The sequence below is a fragment of the Siphateles boraxobius genome, unplaced genomic scaffold, assembly GCF_051911475.1.
Source record: "Siphateles boraxobius isolate OS27281-9 unplaced genomic scaffold, OSU_SipBor_1 183, whole genome shotgun sequence".
Lineage (NCBI taxonomy): Eukaryota > Metazoa > Chordata > Actinopteri > Cypriniformes > Leuciscidae > Siphateles > Siphateles boraxobius.
In genome coordinates this window covers 337,685-355,493 of record NW_027508792.1, presented here as the reverse complement: position 1 = coordinate 355,493, position 17,809 = coordinate 337,685, and the positions used below count along the sequence as shown (strand labels likewise).

At 39.6% G+C, this 17,809-nt stretch overlaps 1 long non-coding RNA gene across 1 annotated transcript; it reads right to left on the bottom strand.

Annotated features, from left to right (window-relative positions):
- Window positions 1–587: 587 nt before the first annotated feature.
- Window positions 588–3,113, bottom strand: LOC143741255 (uncharacterized). Its single transcript, XR_013204979.1, has 3 exons — window positions 2,817–3,113; window positions 2,614–2,723; window positions 588–726 (listed from the first exon to the last, which is right to left on the bottom strand). It is a non-coding gene; the product is annotated as an uncharacterized LOC143741255 (long non-coding RNA).
- Window positions 3,114–17,809: the final 14,696 nt, after the last annotated feature.

Genomic DNA, 17,809 nt, shown 5'->3' with positions numbered 1-17,809 from the left:
GTCAGAGATGACTGTGGAGTGAAGAAATACTCTTGGCTCCGAAGCGAAAACATATCTGCCTGTTGCCGGCGTCCTCCTTTTATACCCACGAGGTAGGGCGGAGATACGCTATGCAAATTCCGCAGACCCATGGCATTTCTTTGCCATTGGCTCGTTTTGTAATACTCGAAGTCGATAGGTGTTCTAAGCGAAACCCCATTCGTCGTCATCCGACGTAACTCGGAGTGACAACGAAAGGGAACATCAATTTACCTATAAACCCATTTATGTTCATATTTTCAATCACCTGCCCTTTTAAAGTCTTCAAAGTCAAGGTTAAACAGAAGAGAAATCCATCAATTTTGAACAGTTTCAAGCCATAAATACATTAGTTTTGAGGTTCAAAACATTGTCTTGTACATCTATAAAGGCTTGCTGTGCTTCATTTGTTTTCAAGTTAGGCCTTGAAGAATTGACAGTATAATGTATCGCAAACACGTGCAAAATCATACAAAGAATGAACATTTCTGTAGTTGGAAAAACGTAAAAAATCTAAAAATAAGGCAAACTTTTTACAATTGTTTAAAACTGTTTTAATTACATATAGATGCCTCTTATTCTGATAGTTGTGCTTTTGTCATGTTATAACTCAGAAAATAAGCAGATAACAAGATCTCAATTTGACAGCATGCTGGCAGCACAACTCAAGCCGTCAATACTCTCTGTTGCCTCATGAATGGTTGTGACCTGTAATAAAATGGGGGGGGGGGACAGTTACATTAAATATTTAAGGGACAACTTTAAATGTAACAAAACAGTGTTACAAAATAATTTAAGACAAATGCCAAAGCTATAAGAGAAAGATTAATTGAAATTTTTAAGTTTATGGGCAGATGGTAGATTTAAAAATTGGGATTTCCTATAGAAAATAGGTAGACTGTGTACAGTTGAGACATGAGTACAGTTGAGACACCTTAAAGGGATAGTTCACCGAAAAATGAAAATTCTGTCAGTATTTACTCTCCCTCATGTTGTTCAACCCCGTAAGACCTTCGTTCATCTTCAGAACATAGGCTCCATAGGCTTCTAAGGGATTGAAACTTGTTCCCAGAGACATCGTTAAAATAGTCCATGTGACTACAGTGGCTCAATCTTAAGTTTACCAAGCGACGAGAATACTTTTTGTGTGCAAAAACAAACTAAAATAACGACTTTATTTCAACTATTCATTTCCTTCTCTGTGGGCCTCTAGTCAGTTCACTAGTGTAATAGATTAAGCTTCTCTTGTTATACGTCACACGCATCACACACATGACCAGCGTCGGCCAATAGTGAGCCTAAGTGTGACGTAGCTATTTATTTTTGTTTGTTTTTGCGCACAAAAAGTATTCTCGTCGCTTGATAAACTTAAGATTGAGCCACTGTAGTCACTTGGACTATTTTAATAATGTCTTTAATAACTTTTTGGGAAACAAGTGTCAATCCCTTAGAAGCCTATGGAGGAGTGATCCAGCTCTCAGATTTAATCAAAAATATCTTAATTCTTAAGGTCTTACGGGGTTGAACAACATGAGGGAGAGTAATTATTGACAGAATTTTCATTTTTGGGTGAACTATCCTTTTAAATAACTTGCGTGCGCAGCAAGCACAAGTTGTGATTTTTGCTGTGCACATGTATATTAGTGTCCTCTTTGATCATGGGAAATTTGAACAACGGACACATCTCCGATCCGGAGATATCAGCAAAAGTTTTTTTTCTAAGATAACACGTTCACTTCACCATGCACACTCCACAATGAAGAGCTTATTATCCTTATGTGATTGTTAAACGAGACTGGTATCATCACAAATGTTATTCTGTGCCCTAAAAACTGGCATATTTCATGGTATTGTGTCATGCAAGGTCATTGCAAAATCTAGAGAAATGTGCGAGGTGGCCAGCGGGGTAAGTTGAGACACACGTGTATCTGTACCCCCGATAGACTTCTATTAGGAAACACACTGTTAAGTTGTTCAGTGTTATGATAACAGGTTAAACTTCATAATTAGCCAGCATAGGACACAAATTAAAATAAAATGTGATATTCAAACTGTGTATTATTAATGAATATATTAAATATATTGTTCCTGTTTTATAAATTTTAACCAGTGCTAATTTAAATAAAATGAATGAATTTAAATGGATGAATAAATAAACATTTTGCCCAATTGTTATTTTCTTTATTTGTCTTTATTTATTATATTTGCAATGAACGTTTAGTTACCTTTACATCATTAAAAATGGGTGTCTCAGCTATACCACATATGGGTACAGTTGAGACAAAGTTGAGACAAAAAGCACCTTATTTTTATGAGATAATTGTGGTAAATATAAACTACTTATGGGTATTATTGATTTCTAATATCTTAGTCTACAAGCTAATGAAATGTCATGTGGCAAGTCATGTGGAAATTCACTTCTTTTCAGTATCTATTTTTATGTGAAAAATCAAAACGCAAAAAGTGTCTCAACTGTACTCAGTCTACCCTACAAGGCAAAGACAATAATGATGAAGACTTGCTTTTAATTAGCACAGCCAGCCAGTTTGAGGCAAATACTGTTCTTTGCAGAACTTTGCATGTTGTTCTTCTTACCTCAGAGTGAACTTCAAACAGATGGGCATGTGCCGCTGCGATGTTCCCTCCAGTGGTCCAAGGTTGCTGGGGTAGGAAGAGTAACTTGGTGAAAGGCTGCAATTCAACACCTACAGACACAGATGTCAATTTCAAATTTCACAAGTTGTATACCAATTAAAATATTTTGGTCATCTGAAATACTAAAACAATTGAAACAATACCTTTACAGCTTATAGTGATGTTTATTAATTTAGTATGGTGAATCTAGTCCTCAATGTCCAGTCCTTGAAGGATCAATTCACGAAGCTGGAGGTAAAGGTCTGTAATTTCATAAACATCATCTGACATGACAAGGTTATGCTCAGTCATGAGTTCTACACACAGTTGAAAGACATCCTCATCACAAGGGTAGTCTTTAAATAAACACTCCTCTTGGCAAATATTCATTTTTGTTTGTTCAATTGGATGCAAGAAATTCTGCACTCCATATAAGCTGGGAACAGCAAACATTATTGAAGGTCGACCACTGGGAGCACGAGGGTTGTGAGTTGGCCGTATCCTGTGGCAATTCCAGGCACTGACCGTTTCATCTAGCTCTTCCTTCATAAAAGAAAGGAAATATATAATAGGCTATATATGTAAAACATTGTATTGTCAAATGAATTAACAAAATTGCACATTATACATACATCAATAAATAATATAAAGTTATTATCCAAATTCAATACTCTCTATAACCACTCTGATAGTGAACAAAATTTGTTACCTGTATAAATTGTTGAAAGCAAAACTGGATGAGAGATTTATCAATGAAACTGTCAACAAAGTGTCCATCTTCTTTTAGTTGTTCAAAATGATCCATCCAAAACTGTATGCACTGGCTTCTCAAAGTGGACCACCATCGTTCGATTCTCTGGTTCCCAGTGCTTGGACCAAGAGTGACACAATCAGCACTTGCAGTGTCTCTGAAGAATTTTTGCATCTCTGCTATATGAGTATTTTCAGTTCCATGGTCAATGCAAATTCTTTGTGGAAATCCGTTATTCTCAGCAACAGCAAGTAGAAAATAACCTGCAATTACTCGTGGGTCATTGTTCGTTTTGTATGCCTCAAGCCAGATAATTTTTCTGGAAAACCCATCAATGCATCCGTTTATACATATTCCGTAAGGTTTTAATTTATCATACCCGTCAATTTGCCAAACATAATTTGGCCCGCGACTGTTATATACGCGTCGGCGTAGACGACCATGAGCACGTAGATCAACTCCTTGTCCATCTAACAGTCTCATCAACTGACGGACAGTTTCTCTGTCTGTAATAATTCCGGACATCCAACATTTTTGGTGCATCCACCGATAGCCATGTTGCCGTCCCGATGTCTGAAGCTGCTGGTGTATAAAATATGCCACTTCAGCTTCGTCAGTTTTATTGCGTCTCCGCCACAACTGATTCCTGCATAACGTTCTCTCAAGAGTCCGGAGACTAAGCTTAATGTTGTGTGATTCCTCCATTAAAATCAAGATTTCTCTATTTGTGAAACCGAGCCGAAAATAATCCTCTATAATCTTTTCCATTCTATGCTATAGAATGCAATCCAAGTTCCAACCGTCTATTGACACGTCTTTGACACTCTGGTGATGGCAATAGCCTATAGGAAATGCGAGCAAAGTCAGAATTACGAGTTTATATCTCAGAATTGCGACTTTTTTTCTCAGAATTCTGACTTTATATCTCGCAATTGCGACTTTATATCACGCAATTCTGACTTTATAACACGCAATTGCGACTTTATTTCACGCAATTCTGACTTAATATCTCGCAATTCTGACTTAATATCTCACAATTCTGACTTTATATCTCACAGTTGCGACTTTTTATCTCACAATTCTGACTTTTTTTCTCACAATTCTGACTTCATATCTCGCAATTGTGAGATAAAAAGTCGCAATTATTATTATTTTTTTTTTTATTCAGTGGCGGAAACAAGCTTCCATAGAAATCTGGGTAGTTGTCATAGTGTACTGAAAGCCTCAGGAAACAGCCACAGGTGTGTGCCACTGGTCTTCTCTCAAACCCTTTAAGGTCTGTGAAATCAACTGTTATAGTTTTGTCTATAAACAAATCTGATCCTGTACAGAATCTCAGAAACAGAGACAGTCGTTTTGCATCACACTCCCGCAAGTAAGCTGTCAAATGCTTTGAAATGTCCTTTTGGTGTGCATTCATTGCTTCAGGGAATTTGAGTGATCGCACAATTTTCCTCACTGTTGGTTGTAATGCACAATACACATTTTCAATTTCCTGAAGGTCCTCACTCAGAGGTCCAAGTATGCTCATCCACTGTTCAAGAACATAAGCAGGCTCTTGAATGAGAGTCTTGTGTGCCAGTTCTTTCAAAACTTGCATGAAGTTTTCTTCTGTTGGAATTCTTCGACAACTGTAGTTGTCTAAGATCTCGATTAATTCCTCCTGGTCTGCACTATAGAAGTCTGTTCTGCAGCTTTCTAACACAGCACGTTCATTTTCTGAGACATACTTCAAAAAGTTGTCTATCAGATCACTTTTGACAGATCCTTGTATTGCTTCCTCCAAGATGACAGGTGCAAGTTTTATTGGGAGATACTTCTCTTTCTACCAGCCAAATAGAATTATTCGGGCAACACTGTAAGGAACTCAGCTTTTTGGAAACATTAATAATCAATAATATCTTTTTATTATTAATTATAAATATTTGGGTCAGTTAATTGGATTAACTTGATGTGGCTGAATTAATATTACAATCAATTAATTAGTTCGTCCAAAGAACTATTTTGATTATTAATTTATTCTAAGAAAAGGGTATCTTCCATGGCCACCGAAGAATAATTATTTCTTCGCCTGTACAGCACTTTGAGGCAGTAGCAAAAACCGTGATCGTAAAGTGACTTGTATTGCAAACAAAACAGAACAAAATACATATTATGTACAAGTTTTATTAACTAAATATAGATATTTATATGAATATAAATAAACTAAACAACATACACACATGAATACATAAATAGGTTAGTGATAGGATGAAATTGGAAACCGGAAGAGGGTCTATGAAGAGAACCATCAGAATTTCATTTTCACATTTCATTGAATTGAATACTTGCATTTGTAATGGGAACAATTCTTGAAGTTGTTGAAAATTGAAGTCGTTGATGGTTCCGGCAGCGTCAAGTGGAAGTTGGTTGAGCATTCTCTTTCTCCAGGAACGCATGATGGGTTTGGTCAAGGCCTGGGACTCTGTTGAGGCCACGCCGAGCACCCAGGAGAAGTGAGGAAGTCAAAAGGATGGGTGATTGGAGTCGTTGTTGGTTGGAGTCTTTGTTCCAAAACTCCTGAGATTGTCCTTGGTTCTTTGTGAGAGAGTCTTCTCTCTCCTGCCTGAGCCCATATCTGGTTGGAATCGAGGCCTGCTGGGCCCTGGGGCCCCCGTGGAGGGGGAAGGGGGTTCCCCAGAATCACCAGAACAGTGTTGCGGCTGGATGAAAGAACTAAGAGAGGGAGGTCACATGTGGACTGTCTCTAATAAGGCCTGGAGAAGATCCTCCCCTAAGGGTTGAACTCGACCAATCAGAAAGGGGACATGTCTGAGAGGGAAAGTGGCTCTTAGTTGATTTACGGATCTTTGTCCCATAATATGATTATACCTTCATTAATGCTAAAATAGCTATAACACATCCACACTGCATTCTAGAAGAAGGTGATGTACATCAAAGTGTGAGTCATTAAATGAGGATTATTTAGGTAGGAGGCATTATACAGGTGAGGTTACATTGATCGTTAGTTGGTTGTATACCAGGATACATACCATAATATATACCTAATAGTACACGAGACAGTAAACCATTTACACTGTTTCTTTCACAGTTTTATGCATGTTCATTTATAGATCAGTTAGTCTATGATTAACGCAGCAAAGTCTGTTTTAAAGAGGGTTTCTGTTTCATAGTCTCTCTCTTGAGTATGTGGCCACATTCCTCGGAGGTCGTAAAATCTCCTTATCATGCCCTGTAACATGACACTGTTTCTTTCACTTGTGTTTGTTCATTTGGGCTGTGTGAGGAGTTTCATAAACCTTTGTATATAATGAATAAATAGTATGTGTCTGATTGGTCCATACCCTACAGATCCCCCCTCTCGATCGTTGTTGTCCCCCCTCAAGGACAACCACGAGCGAAGTTGGAAGTGCAGAGAGATCGGACACACACTTGTCATAGAAGGCTGGAAGGCCATGGTGGCCTCTTGTTGCTCGTGTCTTCTGGAGCGGTGGTCGTTCCACGGCTGGTGATGTGGACAGTAGCCAAGTCCAGGTCTTTGCAGCAGGTGTTGAGGCAGCAGGTGTTGGGACATTCTGAAGTTCATTAGTTTTGGGGCAGGTGTTTCCTTGTGGTTGCAGGAAGTGGTTAGGCCTCTATGTAGCATAGAGAGGTTTTCAAGCTGACATGGTGCTGGTGGCCGGAGGTCAGAAGGTGGTTGTTAGCCTCTCAGTCACAAGAGGTCTGAAGGATTGAAGTGTTGTTCTGTCCTTATGGTGGTGCCGACGCAAGCTTGCCTAAGCTGGGGTGGGCAAGGAGTCGGAAGCTTGTACCTTACAGGACTCCTCGGGTGAGTCCTGTGCAGGGAGCTATTTTGCGTGTGTCAGCGGCTCCAGTAACTCTGAGGCAGGTGCGTCCAGCTGTCCTTGCGGAGCCTCAGATTGACACCTGTGTGAAGGGTATGGAAGAGGATGCTGTCGTTGACAGCCGTGGTCTTCCTGTGGTGTTTGCAGGTTGAGGGTGCTGTCCTCCATGGCTTCTCCAAGGGGCTTGGCTGGTACCTGGGTTGTTACCATGGTGACAGTTCTGTGCTGGTCCTGGGCATGCTCAGTCCAGCTGCATTGAATCTGGTTCGAACCTCAGTGTCTAGCTGGTCTGTAAGGCTTTGGGCACAGGTCCGCTCCTTGTGGGACGCTGTGATCTATTATGTGAGGTTGTTTACCTTCTGTTTTATACCCATAAGGTGGGGTAAGGAGATGAGAATCTTGATCACCCCGGTGTGGCTGTAACTCTGGCTTGGGTCATGGGTCGGATGTCAGCAGCCATGGGTGGAACAGTGTTCCTCGCGATGGCTTGTCAGTCTTTTCGTTCTCCTAACCGGTTAAGGTCAGGTTAAGCAGAGGATCTGCAACATTTTGGCACACCTGTGGTGAGGGACTAATGCATGACCCTAGAAAGTTCAGAGCCACGGTTTAATGGGTTCGCTAGATATGTAGCATAAAGCTAGGTATTTCATGTGTAGCTAGCTAGTGATGTGTGTATTGTATCCTTATCATCTTAGCTGTGAATGTTAGGAGGCTAAGACTTGTGTGGTTCCGAGAGTATTTCCTGGAAAGGGCATAGCCGAGATGAAATAAATGACTTAAGATGGTTCTTATGACTAAAATATTTCTCTGGACTTAACTGGTGGTTCACTACGGCTTGACGAAGTGAAGAATAGGAGGAAAAAGGACAGCTTTCCTATTCAAATTATGCTTATTATCAATCCTCAGGACTATAGTTATGCCCTAGTAATCGTTGAAGTTACTTGTGTTGCAGGGTCATAAAAATTAGTGCACTTGTTGAAAATAAACAAAATCACAAATAAAGGTGTCTCTGGTTCCTTTCTGGGCCCTATGGGAAATGGAACCACATTTGAACAAGAGAAGAAATGGAAATAAATCATATACATGACATAGACAAGTGAATAGCTGACTGCTATTATTATCGAAGTAAAATAAAAATAAAAAGGACTTAAGTAAGTGATCAAAACAGCCGGAATGATCTGAAATTGAGAGTAATCAATAGCACTAGTGACTAACCTTTAGATTTGCCTGGACCAACACTCCATAGTGGGTCACAGCTGTTGCGTGTTTAAGACCACACCGTGTGTGTCCCTCCAAAGGTTTAGTCAACATGCTGATGAAAATTCTCATAACTATAAGAATTCTTCTCTAGCTACACAGCTTACATGTAATTAAACTTGGGTTTAATTGACAGGGCATCTGCAAATTTAGCCTACAGCGCTCAGCAAGGACTATGCCTAAACTAGTGAAGGTGAAATTCAGCTGAGAAGAATTGAAAGTAAGGAAAGAGAAAAATTAGAAACCCTAAATGGGGTTAAAGAAAGTATTTTAGAATACTTTGTGCTGTATACATAAAAGCTGTAATTAAGGCTTCAAGTAAATGATGCTAACCGCTAACTGTAGAAGTTATTATGTAGCTTAGCCTAAGCTGGATTGATGCTAGGTTAGCTTAGCTTAGCCTAAGCTGGATGGACGCTAGGTTAAGTTAGCTTAGCCACCTAGGCTGGTTTGTTTACAAAATGACGTCACAAGTTAGCACTTCCTGTGACAAGCCGTTGTCATGGGAACCAGTGCATGTCAGAACAATTCAACAGTACCTGAAGAATGTCTACACATTTTACTGAGTTATGAATGTTTAAACGGTTTAAAAGGGGGCGCCTATACTTTAAGTCTTTCAAGAACTTGATGTTACATTCAGTAAAATGCTAATGTGTTTTGGCATTTGCTAATTTTACTCATGGAACTCTTCTCTTTACTTTACACAACTTATTCTATTTGTTTACAGAGTAAGGAAATAGATTTGCTGTAAGTCAAAGCTTGTCTAAGCCTATATAGTTACGTCCCTCTCATGCATAAATGCTGACTTTTCAGCGAGTGAACAGTTTTGATCACTAGGTAGCTCTCTGCTTGTGGATGCAGCTAAAAATTTAGGTGAATTACATCAATCTAACAATAATTTGTAAGGCCTTTACATTGTAGAAAGGGGAGCATCACCCAGGTCTACGTATATATAACACTGTCCTGAGCTTTCTTTGTCAGAAACAGGTTTAGCAATACTGCAATTTGGATTTCTTTAACCAAAACAGGATAGATATCGGTACAGTTTACAAGCTGCTGAGATGAGATTCCTTTGTCAAACAGACTTACGCTTTAATGCTGAACTTACTGATACCAGTTGGAAATCTAAGACTCTTTCACTTACAGTAGAGATGTCAATTCCCGCTATCGTTTTATCTGCATTTAGACAAGCCAGCAACCAGTGATCAAAATGCGTATCGCATGTTGTGTTCCAGTTGGACCGCAATGGTCAAATGCACGCCTGTAGGTTAACAGTAGTTTAAAACTCAGGTGGTTTTCCTACACTATGGCGTCAAGGTATGCCCTATTTGGAGCTAGTGTTTCCTGTAACCCTTCATTGTCATGGAAACTAATGTGTAGCAGTGCCAATTCAACCAGCATGTAGCAAATGTTTGTTTCAAAAGAGTCGTGCATAGTCTGTTGGCAGGTGAGGCTTACACGTCCATTCAAGATTTTCTTTATATCAGTAAAATTCTACTTTTACTAATGCAGAGTCTTGCTGCTCTTTGAGCACACATTTTCATCTACTTTAAAAGTTTTATGTCCTATGTTGACCAGGGACTTTTTAGCAGAGTCTTGCATTGTTTTCATGTTGTGTGCCTTCTGGCTTTGCAGTTCAGAATCAATGGGGTCTTAGGAACCTTTTCTGGGGAGGCCTTCTGTGTTAGAGGCCTTCTGCATCAGGTCACGCATCGTTGAGTGGGCATTGCGTGGGGGCAGGTGAAAATATGGTGACTAACTGGTTTTGGAGGAAAAGTTTCTTGAAGCTGGTGTCCTCCTCCGTCACAGGTTCGTTGTAAGTTCCACAGAAAACTCGTTCGGAGTCGGTGGTGGTAGCACAGGCCCTTCTAGGTCTGTCCTGCTTGGTGTTTGGGCAGGGCCCAGCTGGGCTGGATGTGTCTAGATCAGATGGAGTCTGTCTCGGTGTGCCACACCGGCTGCAGGTGCAGACTGCAGGTGAAAATCAATGTCTCGTGGATTGGCAGGGATGTCTCTGACCTTTCACTTGAGATTGTTGAGTGTCACTTCATGTGCCATTTCAGGGATTGTCTGAGTTACCTTTTCCTCCTGCAGCTGCAGGGGCTCTCAGGACACTGTCTGGTGAAGTGTTAAGCCAAGGGCTTTGGCTCCTCCCCCCCTTTGTGCAGGGCTGGGGAAGCTTACGCTGCTAATGTGAAGGTCAGCAGGGTCCATCTTTCTTGTGTGGTCCATTTGCAGTGGGCTGGACTGTTGCAGCTCTCTTTAGACCACATGGAGTGCGTCAATAATGTTACAGCATCGCTAAGTCAGTGTTCGGACTTCCGCTGCACATTGATGGCTTTAGCTCTCTTTGAGTTCAACCATTTCTTTAAGTTCTTTGAGTGAAACAGTTCTTTACCCGTCGGTTTGCAGGTGCTCAGAGCTGTCGTCCGCCTGAAAACTGATGATCTCTTTCAGTTGCTCTGCTCTGTCAGGGTCCTTGCATCTGTCCTGTGCCTTCTCCCGTTGAGCAGGGTTCGTTCTCTGTGGAGTCCTGTGGCTGGCAGCGTTAGTTCATTTACCTCCTGTTTGAGGCCTGCGGGAGCATGGCCAAGGAGAAGATAATGCTGGTCAGCTCTTGGTGGCTCAGGCTGGGTGTCAGACGTCTGCTTTCATTGTTGCCTAACAGTTCCTTCCTCTGCCGTGGCAGGTCGTTGCCTGCTTCAGGCTGAAGGATGTCCATGACACTGCTCTGCCGGGTCTTCAGGTGGTCCTGGTGGCAGGGCTGGGTGTCTGAGGCCTACTGGAACACTTGTGGGAACACGAGAGAGAAATGGCAAAGGCAAATGCAAGTTTCTACAGAGGTGGTGAGCTATCTGTGTGGGAGAATGGCTATGTGGAGCAGCTAAAATTTAGTGTTGGTGAGCACACACAACAAAAAAAAAAAGTTTTGAGTATCTTAGTTGACGTGCTTTAAGCAGCATCGACTGATGACTGGGCTCTTACATGTCATAACCTATTACTCAAAAATGCTGATGGTTCTTCTCACATGTTGTGCTACGAGAGTAACAGATAGAGCAAAACCAAAATAAAACAATGGGATGAAACCAGAAAAGAAGAGGAAGAAAGGAGTGTTTTACCTATTTAGGTTTAGCTAGGAGACATAGGTAAACAGGAGTCACTTATGGGTTATGCTGCTGTTAGACTAAGCTACCAGGGACACATCAGACATCTCAAGGTCCAAAAAAAGAAGAAGAAACAATGGGAAGTGTTTCCAGTTCTGTCTGGGGCCTACTGTGCGTTTGTGTTTAGCCGTACTTCATGTACTTAGCTTGGTGCTAAGGAGTGAGGATGGGTAAAACACAGACAGGAAGTAGGATATTAATGACCTGTGTAACTCGCTATGGAAACAACAGTCGCTAGATATTGTAATCCTATAGAGAGAGAGAAGATGAGGATAGTGACTAGTGATCTAAAATAAGGTAAAGGTAAAGTTAGAACGTCCTTATAGCTCTAAGAAAACTAAAAGGAAAGGGAAGCGTATCAAGTAATTTAATTAAATTTCAAATTTAGTTAAGCCCTTCTTTTTTTCTTTAGCTGAATATAAGAATTCAGGCTGAAACAAACGTAAATAACTAAATTGAAATAAAAAAAAAATAAAATAAAAATGTATGTAAACATTGTGTGTTCTCATAGCTCTGGTAACTAGAGGGGAACTTGACTAAGCAAATTGATTTAATTAAATTCCCAATTTAATTAAATTCAATTTAACTGAATAGGACTATTCAGGCTCAACAGGTGTAAATACACAAAATAAAATAGGGGTAGATTTATGTAAAAATAAAAGAAACACAAATAAAAACCCAAAGTATCTGGGTTTCAATCTGAAAGTGAAACCAAGAGGAAGGGGTCGAGAGAGAGAAAGAGAGAGAGAAGAGGGTGGTTTAACCCTCTTATGAGACGTGCTTCGTGAAGCTCTGACACCTGGGTGAATCATTCGTCTCAAATCATTCGGAGTGTATCACTGCTAAGGTCACGTGATTTTATTAAACTGGGCTTCGTTACGCGTCATAGCTGTTTCGAAATTGTTTTAAATTTCAACGGTTCGTGAACCATTGTGTATCTGGTCTCTATGTGATCTCGTATCACTTTATAGATTCGTACACATTTAATGACGCATTTGATAAAGGGTCTGATTGACTTTCAAGTCAAGCTTTCATAAAACGAGCCCTACGGTTTACTAAGATATTATGCCTTGAAAGACACCTCATATTAAACGATATTAGGTAGCTCGCGGATTGCCATTACCTGATTACACCTTTTGATAAAACCTTTGCGATTGGTTTGTAAAAGGTGTTCCGTTGATTTGAGTTTCCGCTACACTTCCACTGTTTTGACCAGCAGGGGTCGCCAGCGAGGGCGCTTCAAACAAAGAATCATTTGTGACTCAGTTGACTCCTTTGATTCAAAGCCTCGAAGAGCTTTGACTCTCATTACTCGTGTTCAAATCACTCAGTTCAAATCACGCAAAATCTATAGTCTTTGGTTTAAGGTTACGCTTTACGCTCTAACGTGTCTAAGTTTTTAGGCGGTGCTAAAACTATCACTCGAGGTAGAGGGTTTTACTTGTAAGTCATGCGTGTAAGTTAGGATTGAGGGAGCTATTGGCTACAACCGTCGCTTGTTTACACGAGGGTCTGTGAGATTGGTGCTGTTGTCAGAAAAAACTAGATAGGAACGCCTGCTCGCGTTCCGGACGCAATGCCAACCAACAACACAGATCGGCCGGAGCAGCGGACGAGCTGTGCTGACAGTTTGCACTGAGTCTCTCGCTTAGACACGACGTTGCGTGTGAGTGACTCTTTTTAACAAATCAAAACAGCACCATTCTTTCACAGACAATGGCAAATTACTAGTTAGCTATGCTAGAATTTATACCACTAATTCGACACGATTGTTTCATATGAGCGCTTCAGCGGTTTAATATGAATACAATGACGTAACGCATAATAAGGCCTTAATCAGTGATTGAGGAACATCGCTCAGATCACATTCAAAAATGCTGAAAATGGAGATTTCTTCGTCCATATCAGGTTAATTAGTTCTGGTACCATTTATGCGCGCGGCTAATCTGAGATTTCTTCGTCAGAGAAGGCTTATGCTCAATTTATATCTGAAATTAGGCTTTCTTCGCTAATATCAGGAGTTTCTTATCGTACGATTTAAATATGCATTATAGCATTTGTGAACTTTCTGCCATTCGTAGGAAGGCATATTCAAGCTATAGTTTTGCTGATTTACTCAGAAACTTGTACGTGCATGTATGAGATGTTAATAAAACTTATGGGACAACATATGATTGATTACTGTCTGCTTGCATACAATGTTTAATACGATGCCTTAAAATTCTCCACCATATATGTAAGGAACTCAGCTTTTTGGAAACATTAATAATCAATAATATATTTTTATTATTAATTATAAATATTTGGGTCAGTTAATTGGATTAACTTGATGTGGCTGAATTAATATTACAATCAATTAATCAGTTCGTCCAAAGAACTATTTTGATTATTAATTTATTCTAAGAAAAGGGTATCTTCCATGGCCACAGAAGAATAATTATTTCTTCGCCTGTACAGCACTTTGAGGCAGTAGCAAAAACCGTGATCGTAAAGTGACTTGTATTGCAAACAAAACAGAACCAAATACATATTATGTACAAGTTTTATTAACTAAATATAGATATTTATATGAATATAAATAAACTAAACAACATACACACATGAATACATAAATAGGTTAGTGATAGGATGAAATTGGAAACCGGAAGAGGGTCTATGAGGAGAACCATCAGAATTTCATTTTCACATTTCATTGAATTGAATACTTGCATTTGTAATGGGAACAATTCTTGAAGTTGTTGAAAATTGAAGTCGTTGATGGTTCCGGCAGCGTCAAGTGGAAGTTGGTTGAGCGTTCTCTTTCTCCAGGAACGCATGATGGGTTTGGTCAAGGCCTGGGGCCCTGTTGAGGCCACGCCGAGCACCCAGGAGAAGTGAGGAAGTCAAAAGGATGGGTGATTGGAGTCGTTGTTGGTTGGAGTCTTTGTTCCAAACTCCTGAGATTGTCCTTGGTTCTTTGTGAGAGAGTCTTCTCTCTCCTGCCTGAGCCCATATCTGGTTGGAATCGAGGCCTGCTGGGCCCTGGGGCCCCCGTGGAGGGGGAAGGGGGTTCCCCAGTAACACCAGAACAGTGTTCCGGCTGGATGAAAGAACTAAGAGAGGGAGGTCACGTGTGGACTGTCTCTAATAAGGCCTGGAGAAGATCCTCCCCTAAGGGTTGAACTCGACCAATCAGAAAGGGGACATGTCTGAGAGGGAAAGTGGCTCTTAGTTGATTTACGGATCTTTGTCCCATAATATGATTATACCTTCATTAATGCTAAAATAGCTATAACACATCCACACTGCATTCTAGAAGAAGGTGATGTACATCAAAGTGTGAGTCATTAAATGAGGATTATTTAGGTAGGAGGCATGATACAGGTGAGGTTACATTGATCGTTAGTTGGTTGTATACCAGGATACATACCATAATATATACCTAATAGTACACGAGACAGTAAACCATTTACACTGTTTCTTTCACAGTTTTATGCATGTTCATTTATAGATCAGTTAGTCTATGATTAACGCAGCAAAGTCTGTTTTAAAGAGGTTTCTGTTTCATAGTCTCTCTCTTGAGTATGTGGCCACATTCCTCGGAGGTCGTAAAATCTCCTTATCATGCCCTGTAACATGACACTGTTTCTTTCACTTGTGTTTGTTCATTTGGGCTGTGTGAGGAGTTTCATAAACCTTTGTATATAATGAATAAATAGTATGTGTCTGATTGGTCCATTACCTACAACACTTTCCCACTTTTCTTTCCCAAAATCATGCCGGAGAAATGGAACTTTAAAATTGTTCCCCAGTGTGCATTGATCATAAAATTCCTGCCAAAATTCTGATAGGCAATCCCTGAACACTCCACCAAAGTCATGGCCCATCTCAAACTGTCCATTTGGGAGGAGCAACTTCACTTCTACATCACTCTGTGTATGTGCAAGGGTTTCATCACAGAAATGTGCAATAAGTTCAGAAAATATATGTCCGCGATGAACAACAAGAATTCTTTTGTGAGGAACTATGGATTCTGGGCTCAGAGGCAAAGTGTCATCTAAGGTTTGTTCATCTATTCCAGTGATGTCTCCGGTGAAAACTGTCACTACATCGCTTGCATCCCAAATAATCTAGTGAGGTCATTGATGAACTTTGAAAAGGGACATTCAGATCATCTGCAACATTCTGATCCTCCGTGGAATGTAAGGGAGACACGTCATTGTTCGCTGTACTGTCCACAAAAACTACATCCATGTCTGAAGCTTGAAAGAAGTCATTCATTCTTATGGAAGAAGTGGGAAGACTTTGATCCTGGTTATTTCTGTGCAAGTCCTCTATTGTGTCTGAATCTGATATTTCCACTCCACTTTCTGTTTCCACTTCCTTCTCGATCTTTTTTGTTGTGAGGTAGAACCTCATCATTGTGAGTTTGGATGTATTATACATTTCCCCCACTGTAGTTTCATCATCTAGTGACACTTCCTGATAATTTTTAAGATCCAATTCAAACTCAGAAACACTGTCATGAGAATTTTTTTCATTTGGGAAAAACAAACGAATTGCCTCCTCAATCAGTTCTTTCCTTTTCCAGTCTTTTGGCACACTCAACTTCCTTGTTCCCCCTCCTTTTTTTGCTCTCATTTGAACAAAGCCCTGTCCATCATAGTGCATCCACCCAATCTCAACTTTTCTTGCAGTTCGCTGAGAAATGTTTGTTCTAGTTGTTTGGTTTTCAGTTTGTGAATTGTTAATTTTTTGTCTTTTGCTCAGTTTTGATTTGAGGCGCTCAAACAGCTTTGACTTCCTGCAAGTTGGCTCAGTTTCTTGCCTCCTACAAAATCCCAAAACTGCCAGTCTGTCTCCATATGAAGGAAAATAGCTTCTCATCTGGTCATCAGTCATTAGCAGTAGGACGCTGACATCAATCTGTAAATAAACACATGTTTCAGTATTGTGCAATACATAAACCAAAAGTTGCTATCCTACTTCTCTGTTAATCCTACTTATCATATACCTGCATTCAAGGAATTGTTCGCACAAAGGGAACATTTTATAATTTACTAAAAAAAAAATTTGTCTGAACTGTTGTTTTCCAAAAAATAAAAATCAGTTATAAAAGGCAAAGGTTATCTTCGTAATTTGTGCCACACACAATTGAGCATTCAAGCCTTTCTGAGCAGAACATGCTATAGGCTTGTTAGTATCAATAGAAAAAAAATCATAGCTTTGTTTTAGAATTTTTACATTAAATATCAGTGCTTTTACATTAGATTAACTTCCCCACAGTAGTATCCACATTATTTTTTAATGTAAGAACGGCTCTGCCTTTAGTAACTTTAATGTGTTGTGTTGTCCACTTCCAGTTATTTTAGCTGTACAAAAACATTAAGTTATGCTGCTTGATATAGCAAACTGGTATTTACAATCATATTATTTAAATTAATTATTATAATCATGAACAAACAGGTTTCTAGTACAAGTAGTTTTACCATTTACTGAGCTTTGTTATTCTTCTAGTTATTCCCTGTAGCGGCTAATGAATTTGAAGTCTCACACATTCATAGAAAATAGCGTACTTCCATGTTGCAAAATAAGGTGTATAGTTCCTCACAAGAGTTCTCTCTCATCTTATTCAATAATCTTAACTTGACATTTCTCTGCTTGCATGCTTCCTGGCTGCACTTGTGCTGAAATGGTCAATACACTTACTGTAATTGTGAAAAATATAAAGATCATTTTAAGATCCTTCAATTCTTACATTTTTGTGTTCTATTGACAAAATAACAGTACAGGTTTGAAACAGTGGAAGTAACCCTATTAAGCCGAAATCTAGGTTTTCCATGTTATATTACAGATGTCTGAACAGTCATCCATTAAAACAGTAAGTATTAAAGGGGTCATTAAATGGGTCATTTTCGTTCAAAAGCTAATAAAGTAGTAAAAAAAAAAAGCTAATAAAGAGCTGCTTCAACGCAAACAAATGATAGACATTTGAAAGTTTTATTTCCTACAAGGTATAATAGTATATTGAACGATTAGATTAATAGTGATTAATTCACACATCTGGCATCACTTTTGTTAATCTGAACAGCCGATAAATAAGAAAAAAAACACATGACTGATGAAATGTTATCAGGGAAAATTATTCTCAGGACAATATT